Source organism: Aquarana catesbeiana, linkage group LG09 (genome assembly GCF_042186555.1).
Source record: "Aquarana catesbeiana isolate 2022-GZ linkage group LG09, ASM4218655v1, whole genome shotgun sequence".
NCBI classification, from domain to species: domain Eukaryota; kingdom Metazoa; phylum Chordata; class Amphibia; order Anura; family Ranidae; genus Aquarana; species Aquarana catesbeiana.
The window spans coordinates 288,853,530-288,864,854 of NC_133332.1; positions in this window are offsets into that span (position 1 = coordinate 288,853,530).

Sequence of the window (11,325 nt, forward strand, 5' to 3'; positions counted from 1 at the left end):
TTTACAGGTTAGTATGAGGTAAAAATCCTATTTTCTTTTTCATACATCATGGGACACAGTCAGGCTAATATTCATTACCTGCTGGGACGTCCCAGAGCAATAGCCCTTGAGGGGAGGGAGACACCCTGCCAAACAATAGACACCAGAACTTATACGGCAGCCCACAGTACACTGCGGGCGAAAGCCGATTCCTCAGCTGCTCGAACTTCCACTTGATAACATTTTGTGAATGTATGCACTGAAGACCAGGTAGCAGCCTTACAAATCTGAGCCACAGATACCTGATGGCGAAAAGCCCAGGAGGTTCCTACACCCCTGGTAGAATGAGCTTTCACCCTAAAGGGAGGAGCTTTATGTTTCAAACCATAGGCCTGAATGAGCAGACCCATTTGGCAATGGAAGCTTTGGAAGCTGCCTGCCCCTTCTTGGGTCCTTTTGGTAAAACAAAAAAGGAATCTGATCCTCAGATCTCCGCAGATCTAGACAGATAAACCTTGACGGACCGGACAACGTCCAAAGAATGCAGTCATCTCATCATCGAACTAGGCTGAGAGAAAAAAGAAGGCAAAATTCCTGATTTAAATGAAAGGCCAACACCACCTTTGGCAAAAAGGATGGAACAGGTTGTAACACGACTCTGTCATAGTGAAGGATCAAGTACGGTTCCCTGCATGAAAGGGAAACTCCGACACCCTTCTAGCCGAGGTGATAGTCATCAGGAAGGCTAGCTTGCGTGACAGCAAGTCTAATGGAATTTCCTTAATAGGTTCAAATTTATTTTATTTTATTTATTTCAGGTACTTACAGTATATAGCACCGTCAATTTACGCAGCGCTTTGTACATTCACATCAGTCCCTACCCTCAAGGAGCTTACAATCTAAGGTCCCTAACTCACATTCATACATACTAGGGACAATTTAGACAGGATCCAATTAACCTACCAGCATGTCTTTGGAGTGTGGGAGGAAACCGGAGTACCCGGAGGAAACCCACGCAGGCACAGGGAGAACATGCAAACTCAAATGGTTGTTTCTGTAACACAGACAGCACCAAGTTCAATTCCCAAGGACACATAGGTGACCTAATGGGGAGAAGCAAACGAGTTGCCCCTTGCATAAAGGTTCGGATCAGTGAATGGGAGGCTAAAGGCCCTTGGAAGAATACTGATACGGCTGAAACCTAACCTCTGATTGTACTCAAAGCCAATTTGATTTCCACAGCTGACTGTAGAAAAGAGAGAATTCTCCCAATCACATATTTCCGAGGATGCCATTTTCTGTCTTCACACCAAGCAATATAAGCCTTCCAGACCTTATGATAAATCTTCTTAGTGACAGCTTTTCTAGCATTCACTAGAGTAGATGTCACAGTCCTTTAACACCCTGGCTTCAATAACCATACCGTCAAATTTAGAAACTGTAAATTGGGGTGGAATATAGGACCTTAAGACAGTAGATCGGGGCGACGTGTCAGTCTCACAATCTTCTGGGCCAGGCTGGTGCCACCAGAATGACTGGAACCCCCTCTCTCTGAATCCTGCGCAACAAAATGTGGATGGAGAGGGATCAGAGGGAAAGCATAAAGCAGGGAGTACTGGCTCCATGGAACTATCAGAGCATCTGCTCCAATTGCCAGAGGATCTCTTGTTCGAGACACAAACTGCTGTAGCTTGTTGTTGAACCTAGATGCCAGTAGGTCGACCCCTGGCCGTCCCCAACATTGGCAAAATTCCTGGAACACCTCTGGGTGTAGGGACCATTCCCCTGGGCAGATCTGCTGGCGGCTGAGATAATCTGCCTTCCAGTTCACTACTCCCGGAATATGGTCTGCCGATATCACTGGCACATGTCTTTCTGCCCAGGCTAGTATGTAGTTCACCCTCATTCAGAGCTGAACGACTCCTGGTACCGCCTTGGTGGTTTATATAGGCCACTGCCATGGCATTGTTGGACTGAACCCTGATGAGGCAGTCCTGAAGCTCCACCGCCCAGGACCACAAGGCCAGATGTACTGCCCGTAATTCTAGGATGTTGATGGGCAGGGTCTGCTCTGTCCCTGACTATTTCCCCTGAGCTGTGATCCCGTCTAGGGTCACTCCCCAGCCTGAGAAATTGGCATCTGTAATCAGTACTCTCCAATGCCTGAGGAGATAAGCACATTGGATAATCCAGGGCTTTTCTTCCTCTGTTCCAAGCCAACAAGATGTCTTGTTGTAAAGGCTTGGAATGGAACTGGGCATAGGGCACTGCCTCGAAGAAGAATACCATCCTCCCTAGAAGACTTATACAGAGCCGAATGGAGGGTTGTCTGGTGCCCCTTATCTGACGCACCTGATCCTCCAGTGCACAGATCCTTACAGATGGCAAGAATACTCTTGCTTGGACCGTGTTTAGAATCAGACCTAAATATCTTAGACTTTGAGCTGGTCTCAAGGCTGACTTTTCGGTATTTATGATCCAGCCTAAGCTTTTCAAATACCTCACTGTGTATATTATGCTCTGTTCTAGAGCCTGTTCTCTGAGCAGGAGGTCGTCCAGATACCCGAGCACCAGGATCCCTTGGGCCCTTAAAAGACCCAGTACTGGTGCTAAGACCTTTGTGAACACCCGGGGGTGTCTAGCAAGCCCGAAGGGTAGAGCCACATACTGAAAGTGGCATTCCTCTACTGCAAAACGTAGGAACCTCTCATGAGGCTGAAAGATATGTACGTGTAAGTACGCGTCCTTTATATCGATGGAGGCTAAAAAGTCTCCCCTCTGGAGTGAGGTTACTACTTAGCGGACAGACTCCATCCGAAAGGACTGTATCAATAGATACTTCAGGGACCTTAGGTCCAAAATGGGCCCTGTATCCCCGTTTGGTTACTGAACCGTAAACAGGTTTGAGTAAAACCCTGTGCCCCTTTTGAATACCGGAATCTCTACAATCACTCCTTGATGCACTAGATGGTGTAGTGCCTGAAGCAATACTATTCTTTTTGGAGGATGCGAGGGAACACTGGATCTTAAAAACCTCTGAGGGGGAACCCCCCGTAACTCCAGCTTGTAACCGCGAGATATAATTGAGGTGACCCACTCATCCTAAATTGTTGTTTTCCAAATGTCCGCAAAGTGCAGCAGCCTTCCCCCCACCCGATGGAGTGGGGGCGTCCCCTCAAAAGGAGGGCTTGGTATATGGTGTGGATGGTATAAAAGTGCGAAGTATGTGCAGGTGAGGGAGATGAATGTGGAGGGTATAACAGTGGGCACTGTGTGGAGGATATGACAGCGAGCAGTATGTACAGGAAAGGAATGTGGACGGTATGACAGTGGGCAGTATGTACAGGAGAGGAGTGTGAAGGATATGACAGAGGGTAGTATGTAGAGGAGAGGAATGTGAAGGGTATTCCAGTGAGCAGTATTTACAGGAGGAGTGTGGAGGGTATGATAGCGGGCACTATGTACAGGAGAGAAGTGTATGGCAGTGGGCAGTATGTACAGGAGAGGATTGTGGGGGTATGACAGTGGGCACTATGTACACGTAAGGAGGATGAAGGAAAAATGGAAAGGTTTGTGGAAGGATATTTAGGGACTGTGTAGTGGTTAAGCGGGCCATACATGGATTGAAATTAAGCCAATTAACCACCTCAATACAGGGCACTTTCACCCCCTTCCTGCCCAAGCCATTTTTCAGCTTTCAGCGCTGTCACATTTTGAATGACAATTGCACGGTCATGTTACACTGCACCCTAATGAAATTTTTATAATTTTTTTCCCCACAAATAGAGCTTTCTTTTGGTGGTATTTGATCACCTCTGCGTTTTTTATTTATTGTGCTATAAACAACAGAAGAGGGACAAGTTTGAAAATACACAATATTTTTTACTTTTTGCTATAATAAATATCCATTTTTAAAAATTTTTTTTTTTTTAACCAATTTTTTTCTCAGTTTAGGCCGATGCATATTCTTCTACATATTTTTGGTAAAAAAAAAAAATCACAATAAGCGTATATTGATTGGTTTGCGCAAAAGTTATAGCGTCTACAAAATAGGGGATAGATTTATAGCATTTTTATTATAGATTTTTTTTTTTTTTTTTACTAGTCATGGGGTGATCTGCGATTTTTATTGTGACTGCGATATTGAGGCGGACATATCGTACACTTTTGAAACATTTTTGGGACCATTCACATTTATGCAGCGATCTGTGCTATAAAAATGCATTGATTACTGTGTAAATGTGACTGGCAGGGAAGGGGTTAACACTAGGGGGTGATCGAGGGGTTAATGTGTGTCCTAGGGAGGCGATTCTAACTGGGGGGGAGGGGACTGACTGGGGGAGGTGACCGATCGGTGTCCCTATGTACTAGGGACACACATCGGTCTCCTCTCTGACAGGACGTGGATCTGTGTGTTTATATACACAGATCCACGGTCCTGCTCGGTTGCTGGGCAATCGCGGGTGCTCGGCGGACAACGCGGCCGCCAGGCACGCGCATCGGGTCCCCAGTGGCTTGGGAAGGCGGTCACGTCATATGACGTCCGCCCAGAACGAGAGCTACCTTGTCCCACCGTCATATGACAGTGGGCGGGCAGCTAGTGGTTAAGCAGAGATCAGCCATAGTCGATCTATGTATGGGCTAGCTGGTTGTACACAAGTCAATCTATTAATCGACTTGAGTACAACCAGCCTGTCAGGTTTTTCCCCAAACAATGCTGCCAGCTATAGTTAGCAACACTGATCATTGTATACTGTGGGTAGAGAAGGCTCCCCACTGGCAGAACACAATAACACTGCGGGAGTGATTCCCCCATCCACAGGCCAGCAGGTGAGAGGGTGTGTGGGCACAGGCTAGGGAGAGAGGTCTGTCAGCAGGGGGGTGTGAGGTGGTCATGGAAGGATATCAATCAGCGGGTGGGGGGAGTAACTGGGAGTAATATCTTTTGGAGTAGGGTCTGTCATCTGCAGGTTGGGAAATGGTCACCTGTGGCTGGGGAGTGACCTGGTTGGTGAGTGTGAAATGAATGATGTGCTTCAAGTTTCTTTCACATTTGCGGTAATGCTTACTGCCCTCTGAAAAGTGATTTGTGCTGGATTGCTTTTCAACGAGTGGTATAGCAGCAGCTCACAGGCATTCATGAGGTGCTTCTGCCACCTCCTTGTTTTTTATTTACATTGCTAAATGATAGTTTTTTTTATTGTTGGACTATGTTGCTACTGCGAGCGAGTTTGGCTTGTAATTGCAGAGTTGCCCTATTGAAATCAACAGGCGGTGCTGCCTGTCAAACTCCACAGGCTCCAAGCTGTCTGTCCATTGAGCTCAGTGCCTCTGACAAGAAGTGAGAGGCACTGTGAGCTCATTCTCTGTCTCCTGCAAACAGAGTGTGCCAGCTTGTATTTAAACTGGCCCGCTCTATGTAGCTTCTGACAGGCTGCTCAAGGAGCCCAGTATCTCCGCAACCATAGATGATAGGAGCCGGAAATGTTGACCAGTGGTGGGCTAGGTCTTCAGCTACATACCCCTGGTCGCCGAGCCACGACCCTCAAAGTCGATCATTTTTTTTTTTTTTGCAAATGTGCCTATCTTAAGTTAAGGGGCTTGGAGCTGCAGCTCCAATAGCCCCTATGTTAATCCAGGCCCTGCATGTCGGTAACAACCCATGCAATCCATACATACAAAGAAATACGTTCAGAACTGAAATTATGTGTAATAGAAATGGAATGACACGGAAAAAGTATTAAACACATGAAGAAAGAGAGATGCAAAAAGGCAAGGAAAGTCAAGACACCAGCTGAAATCTATCAGTAATTAGAAAGCAATCCTGCCCCTTGCCAGTGCAAATTAATATCAGTTGGTTCAGTCTCAACTGATGGCCTATAAAAAGGTGTCTCATTATCAAGGTGTCACACAAGAAACATCTCATGATGGGTAAAAACAAAGAGCTTTCTCAGGACCTTTGCAACCTTATTGTTGCAAAACATGCTGATGGCATTGGTTACAGCAGGATTTCTAAACTTCTGAATGTTCCAGTGAGCACTGTTGGGGCCATAATCCGGAAGTGGAAAGAACATTATTTCACCATTAACCAGCCACGACCAGGTGCTTCCTCGCAAGATTTCTGACAGAGGAGTGAAAAGAATTATTAGAAGAGTTGTCCAAGAGCCTTGACCACTTGTGGAGAGCTTCAGAAAAACCTGGAATTAAAGGGTAAAATTGTTTCAAAGAAGACAATAAGTATTGCACTCAACTGCCATGACCTGTATGTACGTTCACCCCTTAAGACTTCATTGTTGAAGAAAAAGCATGTTGCAGCTCGTTTTACATTTTTCTGCACATTTAGATAAGCCTGTGAAATACGTGGAGAATATAGTCTGGTCAGATGAGACCAAAATTGAACTCTTTGTATGCCATAAGACACCCCCCTGTTTGGAAGTCAAATGGCACTGCACATCACCCCAAAAAAAACACAATACTAACAGTGAAGTTTGGAGGTGAGAACATCATGGTGTGGAGCTGTTTTCTGGCATATGGTACTGGCAAGCTTCATATCATTGAAGGAAGGATGAATGGAAAAATGTACCAAGACATTCTTGATAAAAAATCTGCCGCCATCTACCAGGATGATGAAGATGAAATGAGGGCGGACATTTCACCCGACTTGAATCCAGAGAACTAAAGATTAGAGTTCATAGAAGAGGCTCACGGAACCTTCACAATTTGAAGACTGTGGAAGAATGGGTCAAAATCACACCTGAGCAATGAATGCAACTAGTTTCTCCATACAGGAGGCGTCATTACCAACAAAGGATTTTATACAAAGTATTAAATAAATTTCAGTTAGCGTGTTCAATACTTTTTTCCTTGGGTCATTCCATTATATTACACTTAACTTAATTTCTGAACTTATTTGTTTTGGTCCCTCTGTATGTATGGATTGCATGGATTCTTACCGACATGTGGTGACAATTTCATGTCAATAGCACCTTTAGAAACCTATTTACCTAGAAAAATGGTGACGTGTTCAATACTTATTTTACCCGCTGTATATACCTATACCTTTTTACAGGTTCCTTGACTTGAATACTAGTTATAACCAGTTTTCACCAAACAGGAAGGAATGTAACGGCACATATGGTAAGGTCAGGGGGTCACAGTCAACAGAAATAGCCACAGATATTTATACAGAAGTGATTACTTCTAAAGTGCCATAATTAATAACATCAAAACTATTACTAAGTTTCTTATAGGTTAATAGTTATTGATTTACATTACATTCCAGGAGGTGGAATTTTTGGGGGATTTTGTGTTAGGAGGCGAGATTTGGGGGGAAAATATTTGTGCTGGGAGGTGAGATTTGGGCGGAGAGCCACTCCTAGGGAAAGGAATTTGGAAAGGTAGGGAGGATTTTGCTGGGGGATGTAAACACAGGGCATTGTTACGGGGTACCCTGGGTCCCCAATGCTATAATTTCTTACTGGGGGAGGTTGGGGGAGGAAAAATTATTTGTGATAGGAGGTGAGATTTGGAGGGGGAATTTGGACAGGGCATTGGTACCCTGGGTTCCCGTTGCTCTGATTTCCAACTGAGGGTTAGGGGAGGAGAGTATTTGCTCTAAGAGAGGGAATTTGGGGGGAATATTATTTCTGATGGGAGGCAAGATTTGGGTGGAGACACGCTCCTAGGGGAAGAGATTTGGGAGGGTAGGATTTGTGCTGAAGGGAGGGGAGAAAATTGTTGCTGTTGTGCTTGGAGGGGAGATTCTTAGATAAGATGCTTGGGCAAGGAAGGTGATTAAGGAAGGGGGAAGGGAGATGATGTGTGCGGGCGGTTCGGGGGGGGGAGGATTATTGTGTGGGGATTTGGGGAAGAGGGGTTGGGGAACAGCATTTTTTTGCTGGGGGAAATGTTAGGGGAGTGAGAGGATTTGTGCTGGGGGAATTTGGGGAGGACAGTTGTGCTGGGAATAGGGTGGGGAGGGAGAGGATTAGTACAAGAGTGGGAGATTTGGGATGGAGAGGGGGTAGGGGGAGGAGAGTATTTGTTCTAGGAGAGGGGAATTTGGAGAAATATTATTTGTGCTGGGTGGGGAGAGGTAGGAGAGAATGTGTTGTAAAGCGCTGTGTAAACTTTGGTGCTATATGATAATAATCTGTGTTGTGGAAGAGGGTGGGGCACTAGGAAGGATTTTGAGAGAAGAGGGTTTGTGTGAGCGTTTGTGTTGGGGGGTATTGGGAATATGTTTTGGTAAGTGGGAGTTGCTGGTAAGTGGATTTGTGGGAAAGGGTTTGTGCTATGAGGTGTTGTATATGAAGTGTGTATATTGGGAGTGAAATTGTGCTATAGGGGACAGCCTGCCCTGGAGGGAATAACCAAGACTGGTGTTAGGATTGAGGCAATTAGTGCTAGGGAGGTGGAATTTTTTTTTTTTTGGGGGGGGGGGATTTATTCTAGGAGAAGTTGGATGGGATCTGTGCTGGAAAGTGGGATGGGGGATGTTTTGTTCCTGTAGGTTTGATTTGGGGAGTTTGGGTGGAATGTGGGGGGGCGGGCGGCATCTCCCATGCTATACTGTATCTGAAGTCTGTAATTTGGGGGGGAAGGAAAAATTGTACTGGAGGACGGACTGACCTGGAGGGGATTACTAACTAGTGCTGGAGGTGAGAGGATTAGTGCTAAGAGGGGGGATCTGTAATGGGCAGGTGAAATTTGAGAGGGGGATGATTTGGTGCTGACCGGGGGACTTGCGAGATAACAATTTGTGTTGGAGGGAGGCTTGTGCTAAAAGGATTATAATTTGTGCTGGGATATTATTATTTATTTGGGGGGGAGATGTTTTGAGCTGGAATGGGGAATTTGGGGGGGAGAGGAGTAGTGCTGAAGAGGGATTTGGGGGAGGGGAGAATTTGTGTTGGGAAGGGGGTGGGAGTGGATTAGTGCCAGGAATTGGAGGGGATTTTGTGTTGGGAGGTTCGGTTTGGGGAAGGGAGATGATGAAGGAAGGGAGTGGGGGGAATCTTTTTTTCTGGGAGGTGAGATTTGGGTGGAGAGACACTCCTGGGGGGGCAGGAATTTGGAAGGGTAGGGATGATTTGTGCTTGGGCATTTGGAGGGGAGATGGAAACACAGGGACTTGTTATGGGGTACCCTGGGCTCCCAATGCTGATTTTTTTTTTTTTTTTTTTACTGGGAGGTTGTCTGGGAGAGCGTTTGTTCTAGGAGAGAAAATTTGGGGGAAATGTTATTTGTGATGGGAGGTGAGATTTGGGCTGGGGGATTTGGACAGAGCAGGGGAGGAGAGTATTTTTTTGAAGAAGGGGGTGAGGATTGTGCTAGGAGAAGGAATTTGGGGAGGGGAGATTCTTAGATGAGATGCTGGGGTGGGGGATTGTGCTGTGAGGAAGTATTTGAGGAGGAGACGATCTGCGCTGGGGAAGGTGGTAGAGGTTTAGTGCTAAGAGGGAGGATTTGTGTTGGGGGGATGGAACTTGGGGGTGGGGGGGATTTGTGCTTGTAGGTGAGAGGTAATCTCCCATGCTGTGCTCTGAGGTCTGTAAATATGGTGGAGGGGGGCATTGCTGGGGGCTTTAGTCCTCTGTCCCCCGTACATGTCAGAAGACATTTGCTAGTTCAAAAACAAACAGCCAACCCTCTGTCCGGGTGTGTCAGACGTGCGTGCTGGAAAACAAGCAGCCCACAACTCCTGATCAGCGCTCTCAGCCAATGGCAGAGAGTGCTGATCGGAGTGTTCTGGCGGGGGGCCGTCAGTTTTTTTTTTTGTGCAACCCGCTGGGGGTAAAACTAGTGTGTACCCATCTTAAGACTGGTGCTAAGTGGGCATGGGAATTAGTGCTCAAGAGGTGTGGAAAGAATTTAATGCATTACATTCTTGTAACCCCTGGAATCCTGCATGTTCTTGACCTGGTATTGTGTGTTAGACTAGGTCTAATGGGCGGCTATTCCTGTGCAGTCTCACAAGGAAAATTGTCTCCAGCTAGTGTGGTGTGTACTGAATAAAAGTGCCATGTGCAGTACGTTTTCCAGCACAGCACACTTAAGCCTCGTAAACACGATTGGATTGTTGGCCAACAAAACCGTGGAATTTTGTCCGAAGGGCGTTGGCCCAAACTTGTCTTGCATACACATGGCCACACAATTGTTGGCCAACAAATACGAACGTAGTGACCTACTATGTTGTTTTTCAGCTCTTTATCGCCACCCTTTGGGCTTCTTCTGCTAATTTTGTGTTAGTAGAAGTTTGGTAAATGTTGATTCGTACTTTTCAGTTCGTTTCTGAACGGCCGTTCATCAACCAGACATCTTGCAGAGTCGGAGGAGATAACGTGTTATTTATTATTGCCCTTGGAGTTATTGCTTTGATATTATTTTTTTGGTTGAATAATGATTTGATTTGGTATATTTTCTATATTTTTGGATGCATAGAATGCACTTTTTGGTTAAGTGAGGTTTTATTTGTTTTCTTTTTGTAAAGCACAATAAAAAAATTTGTGTAGAATAATACTTGGCTATGTGTTTTACTTCAAATGACAGTTTGGGAGTAGGCAGTTACATTTAAAAAAATACAATGTAAAATTAGCAAGGGACGCCAACATAGTTGTATCTTTGATCTTGAAAACTATGGGATAATGGTGTTGTGGTAACTTTCCCAAATAAAAAAAAAAAAAAACATAATTTTGCAATAACTCCATCAGTATCACCAGCAAAGCAGCTTCATTATTACCCCATTAAAGAAGAGAATTGTGCGCTGCATTTCTAGATTTCATAATTTGCCATGTCACGATATGTTAATTTTCCATTACCAACGCTAGTTTACAAAACTGACCGTCTTTGCTTCCGAGCATGCGTGTTTGTACTTTGGACTTTTGCCCGACAGACTTGTGTACACACGCTCGAAAAATCCGACAACACACATTTGTCAGCAGAAAACTTGAAAACCTGCTAGCCAACATTTGTTGGCGGAAAGTCCAAGAATTGTTTAATGGACCGTACACCCGGTCGGATTTACCGTCAACAGCCTGTCATCAAACATTATTTCCCACCGGAAAGTCCGATCGTGTGTACGAGGCTTTACTGCATGCCAGGCTTATAGAACTTTGTGCAGCTGCTGATGTGAATGGAACCTCAGTTCAACAGGGACTGGTGGAATTTCAGTGTGGCCACCCTCCTCAGACAAAAGTCAATAGCAGCTGCAGTCAATTATCTGTAGCTTCTGATTAGTGTACTCTGACAGTGTCAGAGTACAAGGTCTTGGTTGGAGGATTCCTCCATCCACCTCATTTGTGTAGATGGAGGAAGCTGGCTGAACCAAAAAAAAAACTGTATATA